Genomic DNA, 21,039 nt, shown 5'->3' on the forward strand with positions numbered 1-21,039 from the left:
ATCTGCTCATTTGAATATTTAATGAACTTTTGTTATTAGTGACATAACTCTGTAATTCCTGCACTAGACTTGATGATAAGTGCAACAAATATTGATCTGATATTCAGCAGCATAGGGTAGTGTGAAGTTAGTAAATAGCCTATTTGCATAATTTATGAAGTTTTATCATTAGTCATATGACTCCGATATAGCTACACAAAATTGGATGAATTCTGCTGCAGATACTGATCTGACTGATATCTAACTGTGGTGTAAAGCACTAAGTAGTGTCAAGTTAATTAAGGCTTCTTTGGCATATTAAGTGAACTTTGTAATTACGTATATAGCTCTGAAATTAAGGCACCCAAGTCACTGAAATTTGCATATTAAATGAACTTTGTAATTAGTGATATTTCTTAGAAATAAGAGCATTACATTTGATGAAACTTGCTTCAGATATTGATCTGATAAATATTGTATTGGGTGTGTAATGTAACAAATACACCCGTGGCCACTTTAGTGTTGATCAAGCCAACTTGATACAGACAGAAATTCTGCTTGTACAAAGGCAAAACTAGCTCTGTCTGGGGTTGTAAATGAGAGTTTACGATTGGCACCCTGTGTACAAGATTAGATACAATGTAACATGACCACGCACTGGTCTGTGTACAAGTCTTGTTTATTTCAATTTCCCCGAGACAGACTGTCTGCATGGGACATACAATTTTACTTGACACTATAGCAGTGAGCTCATAAAAGTGTGTTGCCTCAATAAACTAATTATCGCGTAAAGACTTTCATGAATGGAAGTGGTATCTTGGGTCTCATTTTTAACACAGGATACTAATCATTAGCTCTCATTTGCAACCCTTGGCAGGGCCTGTTTTGTCTTTATACAAGCAGAATTTCTGTCTGTACCAAGTAGCCTTGATCAACACTAAAGTGGCCACGGGTGTAATTAGCTCATTTACGTGTTAAATAAAATTTTGTTATTAGTGATTTAACTTTGAGAGTACTGTGCGAAAGTTGATGAAACCTGCTACATACAATGATATAAAGGATATCTGATTGTTCTAATTACGCGCCTCACACGGATGTCGATTATATTGGTATAAATTGGGTTTATTGACAGGAATAATGAAAAATGTACCACAATAAATCCTCGTCAGAGATAGTTTCTCTGGCAGTAGACCGTATTCACGGCTAGTCCTATCATAAGTCTGTCTTCCATTCCGCGTCATGTGCTCAATAGAACTGCTGGCAGAATATACAATGTCCGTCTTTGTTCTTGTGTTTTGGTTAGTTATTATCCTGAGGTCTGCAAATGTTGCGTAAAATCGTTTCTCGTTGTCTTATAACTTTATATGAGACAGGTCAACAGTAAAAAAATATGCAGTAATTCAAGTCATATTGTATTATTTCATGCGTCCCGTAGTGTCTGATAAATGTCAGTGTCGAGTCATCAGCAATCAATTTCAATTCTTGATAACTAATGTAAGTTTGTAATTTTGTCAAAATCAAAGTCATTTCTTCTATTTAGGTGTCATTTCAGTAGGCCAAGTTGTTGAGTAAATGACAAATTTTCTAGTCTGTTTACTAGATATCCAACACTCTGTGAAGCGAACTATTATGAATGAACCTGTTTTAAAACACATGAGTACCTTCAGTTCATATCTGGTCATGGCTAGTCAGCAGGCGAGGAGTGTTTTATTCCTTTCCATTGTGTTTACACAGGCTCAGACAACAAGTTTAAACGACAACCCTAAACATATGCCTATCATCTTCTTGTTATCCACTTGACACGTGCAACACAAATCAAAGCAAAGTAGTATCGGCTGGCCAATCAGCTGATCAAATGCGACGTAGTCCTTTCTATACAAATAGTACTCTCCCGTTACATAAATCTCAGAAATTTTGTGTAGGTCTGTAGTCATAATAAATAAATTGCACATTCATTGACATGCTATTACAGCAAAATAGTTCCCAAATTTTGAACGTTTTGAACGTGGCAGCAAAACTAGGTTTGCACTAGTGTAAACAAACAAAATGGCGTCCCCTCTGCGCACCGTAGGACGATCGAGCGCGATCGTAATATCGCGAGAAATTTTAAGTAAAGGGCAGTTTATGATCGGTTACAATTGTAAAAGCCTATTGGACCTTAAAAAGCCCCCCTGTTGTCTTTCTCCTTGGAATCGTTGAGATAATGCGCACTTGCAGTGGTATCGCGCATGATGTTTACTTATATATATATATATATATATATATATATATATAATATATAATATATATATATATATATATATATATATTATATATATATATATATTATATATATATATATATATATATATATATATATATATAAAATGTATACAATGTGCCCTCCCGGTTATCACCATAATGGCTTTATGGCAACCTCTGAACTTGGGCACTGAGAGTACGGTTATATATATATAACCGTACTCTCTGTACGATATATATATATATATATATATATATATATATATATATATATATATATATATATATATATATATATATATATATATATATATATATATATATATATATATATATATATATATATATATATATAATATATATATATATATATATATATATATATATATATCTCGAAGGTGTGGTTTACAGGGACAACACGGAGAAGGTCTACATCGGACCCACTGATAACACCTTCAAGACGTGCTTCGCTAATCGCATCCAAGTACGTCTGGTCTCTCAAACAAACAAATGAGGTCTTTGACATTTCGTGGTCAATTATTGACAAAGTATCAAGTTACGCTAACATAAGCAAGCGATGTAATCTCTGTATATCTGAAAACATTTCACATTATCAGCACCGATAAATCTACGCTGTTAGACAAATGCTAGAAGCTGGTTTCACAACGTCGCCATTAAAGCATACATTATTTTATCAAATTTCAACACTACCTACAAATAGAATGGTATATGCCTCGATCAAACATATATAATACTGTCGAGCTAGGAATCCTTTCACTACTTTTCTGTCTGATGATTGCAGGATGCATGAAACTCAAGTAAAGATAAACTTAAGTAACATATATCATTGCTTTGTACTTGAAGTTAATTTGTGTTATATATATTATTTGAAATGTTTATTCGATGTCATTTGTTGTCTTATACAGTTATGATTTCAACGTTTTCTTCTCTTTTAGATATACCAGTGCTTATAAGTACTGTTGCATGGTCAAAAAACATCAAAAAGTGCAAATATGCTTACCGCCTGCTGATGCGTTTTCTTCGTGTGAAGACCTCATGGCAAATCAAGTTCTAAGATGGTGTATTTGGATCATTGAATAGCAGCTTTTCTTGGCAACTTATTCGTCATCGTTTGGCGAATCAAACAGAAGGACCTGGGAAAAGTTCACACGTTCCTCATTTGGAACCTCGCTGTAGCTGATTTCTTGATGGGGATATACATGTTGATAATCGCTTCAGTTGACATGAATTACCGCGGTGTTTACGTCACCCATGATGCGTCCTGGAGAAGCAGTCCATTGTGTAGTTTTGCTGGTTTTCTTGTAACGTTGTCAAGTGAGATGTCCGTCTTTCTCTGACAGTTATTACCTGTGAACGCTTTCTTTCGATAGTATTTTCCCTGAAATATACTCGTATGCACCTGAAAACAGCCATCATAATTGTGATTGTTGGTTGGATAGCCGTTGCATTCCTCAGCTTTCTGCCTCTTGTAGGTATCCCGTACTTCAGCGATAACTTCTACAGTCGTTCTCCAGTCTGCCTGTCCCTCCACCTAACCAACGAACAAACACCCGGATGGGTATACTCAGTTGTCATTTTCATCTTCCTGAACTTTCTGTCCTTCATCACCATATCAATTATGTATTTTGCCATGTACTTGTCCATACGACGCACGAGTTCAGCTGCTGGTGTTCAGCTACACAGATAACCAGAACAAGTGCGGCTATTGCAAAACGAATGACGCTGATAGTGATGACTGACTTCTTCTGCTGGGTTCCAATCGCCGTGATGGGTATGCTGGCAATGACTGATACAGTCACAATTCCAGGGTCTGTTTATGCTTGGACCGCAGTCTTCATTTTGCCTATCAACTCAGCCATTAACCCCTTCCTCTACACCATATCAGTCATAAAACTGAAGAAAACGTCACAGCGATCAAACCTCAATGCAGCAATTTGACTAAATATCAAATGGGTAAGGAAATTTAATGACTAGATCTTGATGACTGTACGTAACGTTCCGATATTAGCTTGATAAATACCAATTGCTCGAATAAACTACAGACGAATTGATATTTTAGTGCTTATACAACATAAAATGATAAAGGATTTGAAATATACAGGAATCGCCATCAAGAAAATACCCCAAAAAGTTAAACGCTAAACTGTAAGAACCAAATGCATGAGACGACCTTGCTTTTTATCGCGCTTATAGTTACATGCATCGGTAGGATTAACTTCAACATAAAATATAAAATATTTCAAAAAATCCCTGTTACTAATTTATGTCTTTTTCCCCTTTTCAGTATACATAGAACTGGAACAAAGAGGGCTCATACCGGATGATTTGCAACTGAAATCTTAAATATGGATGCTATGTATTCGTTTTACCCTGGAGGATGGATCAACTTACTTGTAACAGCTGAGAAGAAAATTGCGATTTACTCGTTACATCCTAGAAGACAGTTGTGATATCCTCGTGACACCATAGAAAATACATGTAATTTACTCGTTACACCTCAGCAGATGGATGTGATTTACTCGTACCACTTTAGAAGATATATGTGGTTACATGTTACACCTGAGAAGATGGATGCCATTTACTCGTTGCAGCTCAGAAGATGGATCTGTTTTACTTGTTATACCTCAGTAGATGGATGTAATTTATCAGTTACAGCTCAGAAAATGTGGTCTACACATTGCGCATAAGAAGAGAGATGCGTTTACTTTTGACCGTCAGAAGATCGATATGTGATTTACTCGTTACACCGAAAAGATCGATTGGTCTTATCGTTTTTCCTTAGAAGATTCATGTGATTTACTCATGATAAATCAGAAGAGAGGTGTGAACTACTCATGATACCTTAGAACATAGATGTGATTTACTCTTGACACCCTAGAAGGTAGCTGTGATATATTCGTGGCACATCTCACAATAGATTTGATTTACTCGTGACACCCGTGAAGATAGGTTGGATTTACTCGGTGCAACTAAAAATATTTATGTGGTTTACTAGTTACATCTAAGTAGACGGATGTATTTGACTCATTCACCCTCGAAGATAGATGTGATTTACTATTAACACCTTAAGAACATAGATATGATTTACCCTTTACACCCTGAAAGCAGCATACGAATTACTCATTACACCTTAGAAAATGGATGTGATGAGCTACTCGTTACACCTCAGAATATATGTCTGATTTAATTGTTACTCCTTGTAATACTGATGTGACTTACTCGTTATAGCTTAGAAAATACAGGTAGTCTGTCCATTGTAGCATCAAAGATATATGTGATTTCCTTGTGACGCCTAGAGACACCTTAGCAGACATATTTAATTTTACTCCCTACACCTACGAAATGATGGATGTACTACCTAATACAGCCAAGAATATGGATGTCATTAACTCGTGACACCCTAGATGTGAAGTACTAGAGTCATCTTAGAAGACAGATCTTTACCTGTCTTGATCTTGTTCTTTACCTGTGACAGGAAGCAGATAAACTTGGTTTACTTTAGTCAGTAAGAATACCGATGTGATGTACTCATTGCACCTTCGAAGATGGATGCGATTTACTTATTACACATAAGAAATAGATGTTGGTGACCCAGGACACATTCGAAGATGAATGTGGTCTACGAGTTACACCATAGCAAAAATAATACATTTTACTCCGGACTCTTTCGAGGATAGATGTGATTTACTCTTACACCTTAGAAGTTAGACGTGGTTACTCGTTACACCTTAGAAGATGGATGTGGTTTTTAAGTTGTCAAATATGTGATTTACTCGTGTCAGCCTAGAGGATAGATGTGATTTACTTGTGATATTTGAAAAGATAGGTGATATTTCCTGTTTAAAACCATGAAAGGTAAATCTAATTCATTCTTTACATGTCAAAAGATATGTGTGGTTTACTCATGACACCTTAGAAAACATTAATTTTTGTTATTTACTCGTGGCATCTTAAAATATAATTTGGTTTTCTCTATACAACTAATAATATTGATGTGATATATTCGTAACACCTTCGAAGATGAATGTGGTTTACTGTCATTGTTACACATGAGGAGATAAATGTTGGTGACATGAGACACCTTAGAAGATGAATGTGGTCAACGAGTTACACCATAGAAAATATGACTTACTTATGACACTTTCGAGGGTGGATGTAATTTACTTGTTACACTCTAGAATATAGATATGATTTACCCATTACATTTTCAAATATAAAATGAGGTAATTTACTCCTTTTGTCTCGAAAAAATAGATGTGATTTACTCTTTAGACTTTAGAAGATAGACGTAGTTACTAGTTACACCTTAGAAGGTCGATGTTAGTTCCCCTGACACCTTTGGAGATAGATTTGATTTACTCATTAAACTTTATAATATGGAAACGAAATACTCGTTATACCTTATAAAATGGATTCGATTTTGTCTTTACACCTTAAAAGCAGGAGGCGATTTACTCAGGACACCTTAGATGTCATTTAATCGTTTCACATATGAAAATATATGATTGCTCATTACACCTAAGAAGGTAGATACCGGTATGATGTACTTATTACACAAAAGAATATGTGATTAAATCATGTCACCCTGGAAGAAAGGTGTGGTTTACCAGTGACATCTGAAAAGATTCTAACCATAAAAAACATAAAAGATATATGTGATTTACTCTTTGTAAATTAGAAGTTGGATGTGATTTACCTTTAAGACTGAACAAAATGCTTAATATACGTTCAGTATATTTACGTTTATTTACGTATATGTAACACAATTGTAATTGCATACGTAACGTATATCTTTGTAGATGTAACATTTTAATACGATGATATGCGTAGCGTATATCTGTGCAGAGCATGAATATACATAATGCAGATCTTTACACACCAAGCGTACACTGTAGGTTTGCATTTTATCAGTCTACGTACGTGTATACTTAACGTATTTTACACATGTACAGAATCATTTTGCCGTAGCTTAGAAAACAAATTAGATTGACTTGTTTTCATAAGAAGATGATTAACATATGGTACCTGATAAGACGTATGTGGTTTACTCATTTTACCTTAGACGATGAATTATTTATTAGTTATACATAGATGATGAATTAATTTACTCGTTATACCTTGGGAAATTGATTAACTTTTTAACCTCAAAGAAACTAGATGCGGTTTAAAGTAGACATCGTTGAAAATTGATGTGAGTTACTCCTGACACTCTAGAAGGTAGATGTGATTGACTCGCAACACTTTTTTGGGGGATGGATGATATTCAATTAAAGCATAGATGATAGACATGACTTACCAGTTAAAATTAGAAGCTAGGTATTATAAACATGGTGCACTGTTTAAGGAAGATGTGATTCACTCGTTATGTCTTCAAAGATAGGTTTTGGTTACTCAATACACCTTAGAATATTGCTGTGATTAACTTGTTACACGTTAGAAGATAGATGTACTTTACTCTTGACACCTTAGAAGATAAATGTGGTCAACGAGTTACACTATAGAAAATATAATATGATTCATTCTAGACACATTCGAGGATAAAAGTGATTTTTTCATTACACTCTAGAATACAGATATGATTTACCCATTACATTTAAAGATAGAATGAGATGATTTACTCCTTATATCTCAAAAGATAGATGTGATTTACTCGTTAGACCTTAGGAGATAGACTTTGTTACTAGTTACACCTTAGAAGGTGGATGATAGTTACCCCTGACATAGACGTGATTCACTAGTAAACTTTATAATATAGATATGTAATAATACTTATGTCTTATAAGATACATGCAATTTTTTTTTCACCTTAGTAGCTGGAGACATCGTTGAAGATAGATGTGAGTTACTCCTGGCGACACTCTAGAAGGTATATGTTTGACTTATCAGTAAAATTAGGAGCTAAGTATTAAAAACATGGTGAACTGAATAAGAGAGATGTGATTCACTCGTAATGTCTTAAAATATAGGTTTGGGTTACTCAATACACCATAGAATATGACTGTGATTTACTTGTTACACTTTAGAAGATAGATGCACTTGATTTACTCGTGCCATCCTAGAAGATGGATGTGCTTTGTTCGTTACTCGATTGAAGATGAATGTTATTTACTCATTACACTTTAGACGATAGATGTGATTTGCTAATGATACCTTATCAGATAAAATGATTTACTCATTATACATAATCAGATAGGTGTGATTTACTCGTTATACCTTATCATGTAGATGTGATTTACTCGTTATACCCTATCAGATAGATGTGATTTACTTGTTATACCTTATCAGATAGATATGATTTACTCGTTATACATTACCAGATAGATGTGATTTACTCGTTATACCTTATCAGATAGATATGATCTACTCGTCTAATATAATCAGATAGATATGATTTACTCGTTATACATTATCAGATAGATATTATTTCTCGTTACACATTATCAGATAGATGTTATTTACTCGTTATACCTTATCAGATAGATGTTATTTACTCGTTATACCTTATCAGATAGATATGATTTACTCGTTATACATTATCAGATAGATGTGATTTAGTCGTTATACCCTATCAGATAGATGTGATTTACTTGTTATACCTTATCAGATAGATATGATTTACTCGTTATACATTACCAGATAGATGTGATTTACTCGTTATACCTCATCAGATAGATATGATTTAGTCGTTATACCCTATCAGATAGATGTGATTTACTTGTTATACCTTATCAGATAGATATGATTTACTCGTCTTATATAATCAGATAGATATGATTTACTCGTTATACCTTATCAGATACCCTATCAGATAGATATGATTTACTTGTTATACCTTATCAGATAGATGTTATTTACTCGTTATACCTTATCAGATAGATATGATTTAGTCGTTATACCTTATCAGATAGATATTATTTACTCGTTATATCTTATCAGATAGATGTGATTTACTCGTTATGCCTTATCAGATAGATCTGATTTACTCGTTATACATTATCAGATAGATGTGATTTACTCGTTACACCTTATCATATAGATGTGATTTAGTTGTTATACCTTATCATATAGACGTGATTTACTCGTTATACCTTATCAGATAGATGTGATTAACTCGTTACACCTTATCAGATAGATGTGATTTACTCATATACGTTATCAGATAGATGTGATTTACTCGTTACATCTTATCATATAGATGTGATTTACTAGTTGCATCTTAGACAATAGATGTGATTTACTCGTTACACCTTATCATATAGATGTGATTTAGTTGTTATACACTTATCATATAGATGTGATTTAGTCGTATACATTATCAGATAGATGTGATTTAGTCGTTACAGATAGATGTGATTCTACTCGTTATACCTTATCAGATAGATGTGATCTACTCGTTATACCTTATCAGATAGATATGATTTAGTCGTTATACCTTATCAGATAGATATGATTTAGTCGTTATACCTTATCAGACAGATGCGATTCACTCGTTTAACCATAAAGAGTTTTTAAAGAGACAGATGTGCTTTGCTCGAACATCTTACGTATATGATTTGCTATTTAGACTGTTACAAGCCATGAAGTTAGTATTAATGAACCAATGTTCAGCTCACTGCATGGCCTTTGTAGGCAAAACTGGACATTAAAGAGACGACAGCAGCTATACCTTTGATTTTTTTTTATGTTTTTCATTCTCTATGTCAGATACTTCAATCAGCATTACTTTGCTTGATTTTCTACAAACTGACAGTTATCAAAGTCACTGTTTTCACGAAGACGATTGTAATCAATGTTACAGTACAAATCATCCACTACAAGCTCATGCAGAGAATCAAATGTTAAAATTGTCATCGTGAAACAATACAAAATTACAATTCTGGAAAGTAATGATTCTTCATTTGTATGCAAACATGTTTTAATAAATGCAATTATTGGTTTTTTACCAAATTTGGTATCATAACACCATAAATTTGAGATATTAAAAAGTTCTATCTGTGAGAATATTTAAATCTTCCAGTATTGTCAATTTTGTACACTTTTACAAGTATCGTCTAGGATATAGCTTGTACTGTTTAGAGAGTAATTTTTGAACATAAAATACTTTTGCGTAACTTAATATCATACAGTTTGAACTTCAATTAATGGTATTTCATTATCAAATAATCCTTATACACAATGAAATAATACCGTAGACAAATAGTATCATAGTGTTTGAGAATAAAATAAAGTAAATTGACCTAAAATAATTATTAAAGCACATAATATCTTAATGTTTACAAATAGAATGCTGCTGTAGACACATATTATAGTTTGAACATAAGATAATGGCTAATTAACTTAAACTAATTAATACTTCATACTCATAATATAGTAATGTTTGCAAATAAAATAACACAGTAGACCACGGGCACTCTGTTTTTCTGAATTGATAGTTTTAATAAATAAGCAGCTTATATGTAAATGCGATCTTTGATGATAACTTTGATTATAACTGTGTAAGAAGTTTATAACAGAATGGTGTTCAGATAGAAATACCGACTTAGCTACAATACCTGATCAAGGTTGGACGCCTGACGGTGTCTACGTGAACGTCACTAACGACCACATCGACCACATTCTTTCAAAGCTGGCAGGTCAAGGTTACATTTTCACATTTTTCTTTGTTTTCATTGTATACTTTTCGTTCTATCGTCAGTGAGTTACATTGCAAAAATGAAATATTTGTTTACCTTTTGCGGACGTTGTAGAGGGTAATAGTATCTGTCCCCCGTCCCCCGTTTTTGTAACGCACATTGTCAGGTCCCATGTTCATACGAGCATACCCTCGTTTATCATATACCTAGATTCACGTACCCATGTAAACCTATGGAAAAGGCGCTCTTACAGGTGTGTTATAAGTTGCCGTGTCACTCCCAGACACACTTTGCCCAAATAAGGTAGTGTGCGCGCTTTTTCGAACTTTTTCGTTAACGTTGTCGCTGCTACGCGCGTTGCTATCCACGTACATTCCATTCGAAAGCACGTCAGCGCGAGATTCGAACCCGTTTCTATGCGCTTCGCTCGTAGTTTTGAAACAAATTTTAGACAGTTCGAATCTTATTCCGATCAAAATTTGTTTAAAACAGTGCTTGATAGCCTCCTCTCAATGTTTTGCTGAGAAAGTGTATTTTTAACCAGCAGGATCAACTACTCATCTGTGCTCATTCTGTAGTGACATTGGCGTTCGCATAGAACAAGCTCGTGACGCGTTCCACAACAGAACAAATGACAACATCGTACATATTAATCCGCAAAGTTGCATGGCTCATGTTTTTTTTTAATTGACGCCCATAACCTTAACAAAAGTTTATTGAGAAATACTGAAACATATCACAACCGTTCAATAAGGTATATTATAAAAACCTTTCGCGGACCTCGGTCGTACGGCGTACGGGCCAGAGCGTGCCATTTGCCGGTACGCCGTACGACCACGTCCGCAAAACCCGTATCAGGGCCGTAAAGATTATTATCATACATGCTATGCCTGTATTGCCATTCTTCTATTGTTTAGACGGTCCTAATATGAACCCGTATTTTAACTAGTGAAAATACGAATTATATTTTCACTGTAAGTGTAACTGAACTACTTACAGCTACGCGTACGCGTGACCTTCGCTGGGATTTTAACATACATTTAAAACTGCTGAGCGAATAGACTTGTGACACTCCGAAATATCATTGTGAATGTGATTAAATGGTCAAAATTTGTTGTTTGCAGTCAGTTCATGGGCATTGCATTTAGGTACAATTACAGTTGTACCAAAAACATACAAACGAACGCATTGAAAATGTGTATGCTTTGCCGACCCGAGACCTGTCATCGTACGTTCACGGCCAGTCCCATACGGTGTTGTTTTCATGTCGTCTACTCTGCACAGCCGAAGATTACGATCTCGGTTGACAGAACTGCTTTATGAAAAGTTTCCTGTTGACAAGTTTAAGTATCTGAGTGGTGAATTACATCGCTTACTGTCATAAATGAGCCACAAAAATCCAACCGCACTGAAAATACTCGCGACAGATGATGTACACATATTATATTTCCGATTTGTACAGGTCTGTCAGTGAGATTCACAGGTCATGATTGTGCCCGTTGGCACCGGTGTGGGTTTCGGAGACAATGAAAGACACTAGAGAAAGTAAAACTGTCGTTTACTTTGTTGTGAAAGAAATTTAGTTCTATTTAGGCAAGCCAGTGAGGAAAATATACGAGCAGACGATGAAAATACCTTTGAAATGTTTTATTCGTACAGCAACATACATAACGCTACAGCTTACAGTGTACTCACTTCACGTTTTCCCTAATCCGCTCACAAATTCCTTTCTAAGATGGTAAATTCGGCATATTTGACGACTGAGGACATGTATAATTCTTGGAGATAAACTGACTGGTACGGCTACTATATCCACCGTGCATCCATATGTCGCACAGCTGCTTGCTGATCAGCTGCTCGATCGAGTTTGAAATCGAACGTTGGCGCGGCGCGAGTATTTTGACCCGATTTCGGCTGGCCTCATAACTTTCGCGAAGGGATGTGTGTATGTTTCAAAACACGAAAACACACTCATTTTACACACTTCAGCCTATTTTTTACTTCCATCGCCATTTCAACTAAAATAAATCTTTCAAGGTGTGAAAACCTGTTTCGACATCTTAATATTTAATTGTTCGCTTCAAAAGTGTCCCATAACCCCTCCTTTAAAATGAAATGGCCCAACTGCGGAATAATATCAACAAGTGATACGGTTGTCATCACTCCTTAGCAACCAACTTTTTATCAGTACAGCGATGAGCAAGCAAGGTCAATTTCAGTGGATTTCGTCGCTAATTTCGGAACGTCCGTAGGAAAACAGTCATAACCAAAGCATGCATGTATGATAAAGGGGTTATTACACGAAGTTTGGGCGATACCGCGTCGTATACGAGTGATGTGCGAAGCAACTCGTCAAAATACGGACACATCACTCGAATACGACGCGGTATCGCCAAACTTCGTGTAATAACCCCTAAATAGAGAGATTCGGCTACACGTTTTACGTGAACGTGAACGCGTAGAATCCACGTTGGCGTTGGCGTACACGTTCGCGTGCAAAAGTCCGTTTGGCTGCGCATTACGCCAACCGTTCTTGAGGCACGCGCAAGAAATGATTCGGCCCAGCTTGGGTCCGCGTAGTCTGTTTCCGCATCACAGGGATAGCTCAATGGTTTCCCGTATGCCGCGAATCGACGAAGAAATTGCACATAAAAATAACGAAAATACATGAATATCTTCGAGGATGTCACTATCATATATCCAACTGCATGAATGATTCACAGTTTCACCATGTTTTGATACCTAAAGATGAGAATAAATTTACACGTTTACAAATTACGTGAAAACAGCTGTCTCCACGTAAATACGCGTCGCCGGCTCCGTGTACGTGAAGAACGTACGCACTAGTCGATGACATCATCGCAGAAATTCGTGACGTTACGCGTTCACGTTCACGTAAAACGTGTAGCCGAACCTCTCTAATATTTAATTTCTGAGGCCGAGACAGCAGACGACAGTTCAGAGGCGCTCGCGTGCATACTAGCTTTCGTCGCGTGCATGTTCCACTCCAACCACCGCGCTCATGTACACGGCAGTCATAGCAACGTATCATCGTCATTTTCCGCCGCACTTCGAATACGCGTTTCATGATTTCGGAAAATACGCGCTGGTAAGAACTCTATCATGCATGCCGCGGTGCAGAATGACCGGGTGTGAGAGAAAGAGTAATCAATTGGGTGAACCAGCAGAATGCGACTGTTTCTATTCCCTTTTGTATTAACGATACCTCATTTTTGTCGACGGTATTATTTTTTTTCAAATCATGATGTAATTTCTCAAGCGGCAACAGACACTAAAATACGAAATCCTATATAGACGCTTATACACCACCGTTTAAGAATAACAGGATGCCCGTGAGTAGACACATATTATGATAGTGTTTGAACATAGAATAATAACTTATTAACTTAAAATAATAGCTAGTTAACTAAACCAATACTCCATACTCATAATATAGTAATGTTTGCAAATAAAATACTGTAGACGCATGTTATTATTATAGTGTTTGAACATAGAATAATACCTAATTAACTAAAACAATACTCTATTCAAATAATTTCTTAATGTTTGCACATGAATTAATGCCTTATGCCCATAAAATATATTTTGTCGGCACATAAATAATATTCCTTAATTATAAAATAATTATGTTGCCTCCTACTAAACAAACATCTGTAAACTTCAGTCAGCTGATGCTTTCCATTCTTATGCTCTGTGTACAATTACAAGCTGCCAATGAACGTAACCTTTGTAGCTATTGTTACTTTTGATTTTGAATAGCTAATTATACTTCAAGTTGTTGATAGAAATATTTGATACGAAAAGTGATTTCTTTTTTACTGAATTACTACAAATCTTGCATAAAAGTGACTATTTGTAAAAGTTAAATAGGAAATTGTATGTCAATGAAGATATTATTGGTGTTGGCAGTGAAACGCATGGGGGTTCCTTGTTCTGTGCATGTAAATTGGGAAGTCACTGTTTTTCTTGCAAAAAACTTTTGAAGTATAACTGTTTTGTGCAGCGTTATTATAAAACACTCGTCCCTCGTGCAATTTTTATCCAGTCCCCGGCTAAGTTGTTTCATTTCTGGCTACTACCCCTCCACACGCTGAAGCGCATTGAAGAAACTGTCTATTCTATTATTTATTCAAAGCATCATAACCCTACCGTTAGGACAGCAAATCATTTTGTTTTTGTTTTCTTGTATGTTTAATTAATTTTTTTGTGGTTTTGAATAAAGAGAATACAAATGTCTCGTCTATAAACGACGATCATACATATTAAGAATATTAATGTTAAGTTGATGGGCATGTATTTGTTTCCAAGATAACACTTGTAACTTTTGAACGATTGAAATTTCTAGCCGTCGTGATACAAATGCTGTTGTTTTTCTGTTCTGTAGCTTGGTTGCAATGTAACTCAATAAAAACGACGTGACATAAAACGTTATATCTTTAGTCAGGATGCTGCTGCATAATATATATATATATATATATATAGAGAGAGAGAGAGAGAGAGAGAGAGAGAGAGAGAGAGAGAGAGAGAGAGAGAGAGAGAGAGAGAGAGTCAGAGATATTTATCACGTGCACTGGCCCGTATATCCACCTGCGTGACGTACACCAGCTCAGATAAGAAATCCATATTACCCCTGTTGTACGTCATCAACCGGAACTTTTTTCCTGCATGGTACCTACCATATATACCTGCACGTCGCGACGGACACAGACCGATTTATTGTGATCGATGCCGTGCTGTCATGACATTTTTACAAAAAGGTGACCAGACAAAGCCACACATGGAAATATAGAAGGCATGTCCAACGAAATTTCGAGTCGCTAAAACTATAGCTATTCCCGAGAATCGAAAGGGGATACCGTCGATCGTTTTATTTTAATGGCTCAGTAACGGCGCGGCTAGGTTTCATTCGGGTCGTAGGGCAAGGGTCAATGTGGACGTCGTACTTTGCGATCCCGAATGGCGATAAACCCGAAACCTACACCTCAACGTAAGTTCAACTGAATAAATGAGTACAGTATAATCTTCGGGAAAACGACATAGGAGGCAAAAGCATAAAGTCATTCGACTAACAACGATAAATCTTTATCACGCAAAAAGCTCCGAAAATTCTCGCTCGGAATTCAAATCTGCAGCGTAAGGCTGTAGCGAAGACAGCTGTCAAGCTGTATTCTCCGCAGTGCAGCGCTGTGGAATCCTGTGTATTTCCACAGACAAACATAGACAGACTCGCAACGGCTATTGTTTAAGGTGTGAAGCGGTTACGTAACCCATCCATGTTCGCCTCGCCTCAGGTTGCTCTCGCCTCGCTTTTCCGAAGAGTGCATCCTTTGTTAATTTTCGGACTTTCGCCAATTGTGAAGCGAAAGTATGTTCGACCAAGTTTGTGTTGTTGTTGTCGTGTGGTGCCGAGTGGAATAGACGTGCTAGCGAAAACGGGAGTGTTTTGAGCTTTAGAAAAGTGAGTTTTACCGTTTTAAAAATTCCTCTCATATTTTTATGAATATATGATCAGTGTGTTTGAACCAAATTTGAAAGTCTTTTATCGATACTGTCTGGTTTTACTCAATGGTTTACGGTAAGTCATACCGTCTTTTACACGTGCGTCAAGGAAGGACATGTTTATGAAACTGATGGCGTGTTATGTTTTGATTGGCATGAAGCAGTGTTTCTGGCCTGAGAGCTCACAAAGTACTATGGTTGCTACGCGACTGGTAGTACGATGCCATCTCGTCGTATTTTTCGCATTATCTCGTGTAATTATCAACCACAAACAAAGCCTCCAAAAGTTTAACACCTTTGAAGCTCATTTTAATATAAAAAGCCAATAGTCTCCCGAGGCGACCATGGCACAAAAGGCATGCTGCGTTTCCAGTGTGTCCATATTTGTCTGTGGTATTTCGAAAGTTGACTCAGACGCGACACTCACAACAGAACAGATTTTCCGTAAAGTAAAAAAATAGGATGTATCTACGGGCGAGATATGTGGCACTGCAAACACAAAAGTCCGTAAGAAGAAAACATTGACGAGAGATCGGGATCCGAGTTGACACCGGCGGAGACCGGTGACGGCTGCGTTGTGGCCACAAACAAACATGCTATGTGGCCTAATGTGCGTCATTGAATTTAATCTTTCGCCGCTCGCCAAGGTCGAAGACTTGTGTGATGTTTTCAAAAGCCACAGCATCCCTACGAATGAAAATTACTGTTTCGATCTTGTCGTTGCATTTTACTTCATAAATCTATACGTACATATTCTAAATCACTACGTCGCTAACGAGGTGAAAGCTATGTCTGCCGATGTTCACGTGACCGGGTCCGTATATCTGATTGGTAGAGATACCGTTCCATGTATCAAAAATTTCGACTGAATAGGATTTATGAATGAAAGTATCTCCTGGGTGACGGGCCGCTTTACCCGTTAAATGAAAGTACTTCGCGTAAATAGAACACAAATCGCTACGAAATCCATGCAAATTGTTACAATAATTTTGATCCATCTACGTCAAAAGAAAAATAAGAAGACTGTTCATGTGATTAATATATAATCCCATGGAATTTATATAAATATAAAAATATTATGAAAATACTGATCGACCTGTTATACTTACGATCTTTTCAACATTCCATGTTCACCAATGGAGTGGTCTCGTTGAATAGAAAAAAAGTATGCAAGGCACACCTGCGAACCTGACAGTGTGCTCTACTCATGGTAAGCTTCCTTGTGTCAAGGTTGGCTTTCATGATGAAGATATAGAAACATGGAATGAACGAGGCTTGGCGTGGTACAGGGATACAAGGGTGATAAATACTGTATTCTCGTCAATAGGCCAAACCCGGAATTCGAATCGACCACGGTACAAACAAAGCCATGTGCGCAAACGCGCATAGACCAACGTGTATTTCCATACGCGCTAGTACCCATGTGGGTGATTATTTTGGCGTACTGAATCTGTAGAACGCATTGCGTCCTTTTTATTCCGGAGTAGAACCATTTCTGATTCGCTTAGACGTGAACAGCGCGAACGACTTGTCGGGGTCAAAGACCACTCCTGAATAAGTCTCAATTTGATTACCCACTTGTTTTCCGATACCTGCCGCTTATCTGTAATTTTTTTCCTACAGTTGGTTAAACTAGTTATTACATATGTACCACAGTTTACTCGCATCGAAGCGCGCGTATACTACCGGTATTTGCCATTCCTTTATGTGCAATATCAAAACATTATGCCATTCCTTTATGTTAATGAGTATTTACCAATTTTGACCCGGAACTATTTTGTTTGTAAAGGCAAAAAATGTCGTCTACAAGATTTCATTTCACTTTGTTCAATGCTATTTACAGTGAAATGCATGACATTACCGATTAAAACTATGACAAAGAAAATTAAATGTACTAATTACAGTGTGAGGATGATTTTTATTATTCGGAAGAGTAGTTTTTTGTAAGCGAAGCAAAAACATCGACAACGGGCGACGTCCGTTTCTAGCTTAGCTCCATGGATACACGGTGGCCGCCGAACACGGCAGCCATCCTACATTAGACAGGTTTAGCTACACGTTTACGTGAACGTGAACGCGTAGAATCCACGTCGGCGTCGGCGTACCCGTTCACATGCAAAAATCCGTTTGGCTACGCGTTACCATGCCGGAAAATGCCAAGAGAGTTTGACCGGTTAAGAAGGGCTTGACTACGCAGTTTCTGCGTAGTGAAGCTTCATTACGTATTCATGGTGACCCCTGGCCAGCTGTCAATAACTTTGGGGGCTTTTGTCTTTTGGCCTGCTTTGCATATGCGTCCTTGGACACGACCTGCCAATCACCCAGGTAGTCAATTAAACTATTAATTGACTGTTTACCGACCCAATTAACACTATCCAGCAGTATCAGTCATATTTTAATCGCGTGGCCCGGGTGGGCACAACCATAGACCCTAAAGGGTCTATGGCACAACGTAGGAACGCGTGTATTTCTGTGTGTACGTTTCACTTGTGGTGTTGTTTGTACCATCGTGTGTCCTTGTTTCACCTACAGCATTACCTTCAAGGTGACAGGCTTACTATTAATGTTCAGTATCATTGCACCGAGTTCTGCCCACGGTGAAAACCACCTGTTTTGCCTACTAATTACTGCCCGTCGCTGCCCGTCCTGAATGTAGCCTATCTATAGCTACAGTAATCACATAAATCATTTATCAGTTTTGATATATACTCCTAAATTGTAAGTTTGATCAAAATCGAGACCACATTCAAGGGCTATGCAGACTGTCCATATACGCACACACAGTGACAAGAAGGCGGCAAACACCTACTCACCAAGCACATCGAATCGGCGAAAAGAAGCATAAAAAGCTAGGCTCATCGCCAAAACAAACGCGCCAAGCGGTAACAAAAACCCATACCAAGCGGCCCTTTTCAGGGCCACCAAATACTCCAAAAAGGGAACTACCAAAAAATACGATAAGATGACATAGAACAAACAAACACTTAAAAGAAATAACAAAAAAATCGTACACATAACAAACAACTGAAACACAACATTAAATACAAAGTAAACAATCACAGTAACGTAACAAAACATGGCCGTGGAAATAAATCAGCTATTTCAAAGAAAAGCCGACAACAACATGAAATTCAACAACAACCTATCATCGCTCAAACTATGAAACTCCGAAAAATAGTACTAGGCAAAAGCCTTAAAATTCATTCGGACACCAACAAAACCAAACAGAATAAAACCACCTCATCATTTCAACAAATAAAGTCGTATAATGTGACTACGCTACATCGTGAGACACAAACAATCGCAACAACACCAATTCAAAGAAAAGTCAAATTGGACTCAACGAACAACAAAAAAAAAACTTGAAAGCTATCTTAAGCTTCTAAACTCGCACTTCTAGAGATACCCTTTCAAACAAGGAAACAAAACATGTCGCGTGCCAAAAGAATCGCGATAAACCAGCTTGCAAACATTGGACAAATTTGTGGAAAATAACCCTTCGACAAGGGTCGGTTTTTCGTTATTGTCAACACAAACGATTACGTACTCGAGCTTCCCCCACACATACAAAACATTACCGTACACACTAATCTAAACTTCTCTACAAATATCCAAAGCGAAACAAACATTTCATTAACACAAACAATCGGATAAGAATGTAGGAACACATTTTCGAAACGAATCAAACACAAACTCGACACAAAAACATTAAGGATAGTTAGGTGGGGAGCCTGGTTCACATTTTTTACATCTCGCTATACTGTCTATGATTCTAAAAATAAAGTCATCTGCCACTTTTCTGTATACGCGGTGTTGGCAAAACTCATCTCTTCAATCGAAAGTCGGGCGATTCATGGTTCTTTGGGGCACTTAAGTGTACGTCGAGCTTAAGGAATGTAGTTACATTCGCGATGTTTTATTCGAAAATTATTTATTCCTTCAAGGGCAAATGCACATAATTTATGCTGTTGGAAATACTGGCCGCTCATAAACAAGACAATAAACTCAATATATGTGCATTTTTACTTATATTGTCAAAGTACACCGACACCCACAAAAAACCAAATGGTTCAGTCCAGGTATTTGCAACTCTGCCATCCGACTGGTCAACAGGAAATCAACCATAGGTGTCTTTTGGCACGCGTAAACGCCAGTCACCTAGGCGACGGTAATCTGCACCACTTATCATCATCGGGAAGGTACTCCTCCCCATATACCACTGGTGATCCCACCCTCAAGGCACTGCGTCATTCGATCAAGCATCGTTATTGTAATTTCCTGCATAAAATTAACAGCGAGGTCAACCGGTCAAACTCTCTTGGCATTTTCTCTCATGGTCACCCGTTCGTGTGGCACGCGCAAGAGATGATTCGGCTCACAGGATTTCACTAAAATTAGAAATAAAAAGCCGATGTCACCTTCGCGGCTCCACTGTGGCCACGCGCAACTACGATCTGAGCGAGGACACGTTTTCCTAATCTCGCGCTAGCTTTGTGTACAAATGGAACGTTTGCGGATAGCAGTAGTAACCAGAATCGAAATAGTTCAGAAATGCACTTGATTGCCCAAATTTGGGCACCGGGCCGGGGTACGTAATAAAATGCACAAGCTTTACGCAGGCACGTGAATGTAGGTATATGATAAA

The 21,039-nt window shown here is 37.2% G+C and overlaps 2 protein-coding genes across 3 annotated transcripts in view; both read left to right on the forward strand.

Moving 5' to 3' along the window:
• LOC139130637 (low-density lipoprotein receptor-like) overlaps positions 1-8,569 on the forward strand; it is a 28,432-nt gene extending 19,863 nt beyond the window's left edge. For both annotated transcript variants that reach the window (XM_070696384.1, XM_070696390.1), the window contains 2 exons: positions 3,177-4,194; positions 4,526-8,569. The gene's annotated coding sequence lies outside the window, so the exon portion shown is untranslated. The remainder of the gene's footprint in view (positions 1-3,176; positions 4,195-4,525) is intronic.
• Positions 1-21,039, forward strand: part of LOC139142963 (uncharacterized) — a 424,363-nt gene that overhangs the window by 191,034 nt on the left and 212,290 nt on the right. The gene's annotated exons all lie outside the window — the stretch shown is intronic.

This window comes from Ptychodera flava, chromosome 1 (genome assembly GCF_041260155.1).
Source record: "Ptychodera flava strain L36383 chromosome 1, AS_Pfla_20210202, whole genome shotgun sequence".
NCBI classification, from domain to species: Eukaryota; Metazoa; Hemichordata; class Enteropneusta; family Ptychoderidae; genus Ptychodera; species Ptychodera flava.